This window comes from Dermacentor andersoni, chromosome 6 (assembly GCF_023375885.2).
Source record: "Dermacentor andersoni chromosome 6, qqDerAnde1_hic_scaffold, whole genome shotgun sequence".
Taxonomy (NCBI): Eukaryota; Metazoa; Arthropoda; class Arachnida; order Ixodida; family Ixodidae; genus Dermacentor; species Dermacentor andersoni.
The window spans coordinates 159,979,909-159,982,591 of NC_092819.1; the positions used below are offsets into that span (position 1 = coordinate 159,979,909).

Consider the following 2,683-nt stretch of genomic DNA (forward strand, 5'->3'; position numbering starts at 1 on the left):
CATTTTGTCGCCTTTATTCCTTACGCTACGAGGAAATATGGTTCCACCTGTTCAAGATAAGGCCTGACATTCTCAAGAACACGCCACTGGGTGCCATAAGAAGCGTGTATATGTGTGGCGATTCTGAATTTCTGATCGGTGGGTGTCACAGCTATCGCGGCTGCACGCACACCGTACGCCATGATGCGCGCTGATTGGCTCGTGTCCGCCGGCAAAAGTTCGCGCACAGTTCGTCTAAAATCTCTGCATATACATTAAATAAACAAGGCAGCGCACCAAGACACTTTAAGCTCAATAATTTGTGTTTAAATACCAGCCTTCCTTCCAGCTACGACTTCTTTTTTTAATCTCGAAGGCCGTGTTTGCACACCCTAAAATTAAATGTAGATCTCGGAGGCTAAATTCACTTGTTAACCGCAGTGCGGCGCTGCCGCAGTGTGACGGTTGACGGTGAGCTAAGCCACGTTGTGTTGCTGTGAGCTGTGAGAGTGCTCGTTGCAGTTACACGGTAATTTAATCATATTTTCGAAGTGCCTAAACAAACTGTGATCCGTACCGTGTGCATTAACCATCAGGAAACCTCTGGAGTCGTGTAACGCCATTAGTTCGCCTTATGTTTCCTGTGATACGCCAGTGTCTTATGTGTACTACAGCGCCCGTCCGAGCTGCCTTTGTTCTCGCCTGTCCGCGTTCGCTCGTGGAATACCTGGAACTGTGGCTTCGAATTATGGTGCGTGGAAGAATTTGTTGAAAGTTGTGCTTTCGTGCGCTGGTGTTCATCGGCAATTCGACAGTGTTCGCGCCGGAAAGAGCGTCGTCGTGTGGTGCCTGCGAGACGAAGCCGTTTGCCAACCACATTGAAGGTAAGCAGGTCTGACGCTTGCGCGCATTCTCGCAGCTTTTGGTTCATGTAGTAAGCTTTGTGGAACGACAACAGAAGACTTTCTGAGCGTACGTTGACCATGTTGCTGTGCACATTTAGCAAAGCGTTTCACGAGGGGAGTTTCCGTGAAATGTATTATTTCTTACCGCTTACTTGCTTTATGGAGTGATGTGCTACCACCGCTGATTGTTGGGATTTAATGGGCAAATATTTACGTAAACGCTGAAAGTTACTGTTTTCTCGGTAGTTTCCCGGCAAGAAATTCTTCCGTAGATATGAATTTCCGCAAGTTACGTGTGTAATGCATGTCGATGTGTCACGGGTATCGCGAGTTGGCACGCGACTGCGATGTTTGACACTTGAACAGATATTAGATTGTGTGAAGATTACTTTATTGATAGTGTTCAGTTTGAAGTCCAGCTTCGCGAGAACTTGTCTGCATTGTTTGTGTTCTTCGACGTGCTCGCGTATTTGTCTTTTATATTGTAGGGCAAATATAGACCGACATTACAACAGCGAAATTTCTTTTTATTCGAGGCATGTCAATCAGACGCTCGTTTTCATTAATATTTTCATCCGAAGAACAGGATGTCAGTTCCTGCGATTGTTAAAGACAGTGGCTTGTAGCACTGCCTAACAAGGGATGCGATTTTCTTGCGATGCTTTGCGCTCGATGTTTGCCACTCTTATAACCCACCTTTCACGGCTGGCTGTTCTAGGTAATAACGATAGCGGAATGTCGGTCAGATAAATGATCAAAAGGAGTAGCATCGGAAAAGGGATCGCTACATAATCGCGGCCTAGGTTTTAGACCGTTCATAATCGATTGTTCGTTTGATTTACTAGGTAGTTAAGTTTTGGTGATAATTTCCCAGGTAGTGTGATGTTTGCTGCTGGTTTTATTCCCGCCTGAATTTTACCATATAACAGTGTAAGCTCTTGAGATATAACTACGAGACATCTGTACAAGCAAGCACACAAAGGTTTATTGGCCAGTTGCCCACTTCTAAAGGTCATGTACTACTTAGCAGCTGCTGCAATAATGTTTAAAAAAAATTGTGAGCAGTTTAATACCTGAGTGGACTGGCAGCTCAGTATGTTTCAAACAACAATTAGTTAAAAGCTTCTGTGTTGCCCTGATGTTTTTATGAGCTGTTTTTGACTGCTCCACGTTTCTTAGCTGTGTGCATACAGGCCAGGCTGTTCTTGCTTATATGAATATTTTTGAATAAGTGAAAACGATTGGCTTTTGTTTTGTTTTTCAGGTGCCTTGTGAGCTCTCACCCAAGCACCACATTCCAGAGGTCTGCTGTGAGCAGACGTGGCAAATTGAAGTAACATTCAGATAGTCCAATAAACTGTTCGTAGTTTCAGACAAACCTTTGCAAACTATAGTCAAAACTTTCTTTTAAAAGTGCAAGCACTGATCCAACCTGATCTTTCTATCCAAACATTACATTTTATATTAGTAACAAAGACATAACTACAACAGCAGCACTGTAGTGAGGAACGTACAGTGGTACTCCAAGTGTTATACTGAAATAATCTATGAAGTCTGATTAGTTTGTAATTTTAGAACAAATTGGCATGAATTTCTCTGCCATAGCAGAGTTCCAATCCGTGCGCTGCATCATGTAGGGAACAGTAACCTTACAATGAAAACCAATGCAAAACTTTTTAACTCAGGAAAAGTTTATAAATATAAAATGTGTACACGGAACCCTTCATCTAAGCATGTCTACGTAAAATACAGGATTTAATCACTGCGGCCACATAAAGGATGCATAAAGGTAGGACACA

At 43.1% G+C, this 2,683-nt stretch overlaps 1 long non-coding RNA gene across 1 annotated transcript; it reads left to right on the forward strand.

The window, feature by feature from the left end:
- The first annotated feature begins 435 nt into the window (after window positions 1-435).
- Window positions 436-2,262, forward strand: LOC140218844 (uncharacterized). The gene is made up of 2 exons (XR_011895031.1): window positions 436-863; window positions 2,149-2,262. It is a non-coding gene; the product is annotated as an uncharacterized lncRNA (long non-coding RNA).
- The last annotated feature ends 421 nt before the right edge of the window (window positions 2,263-2,683 follow it).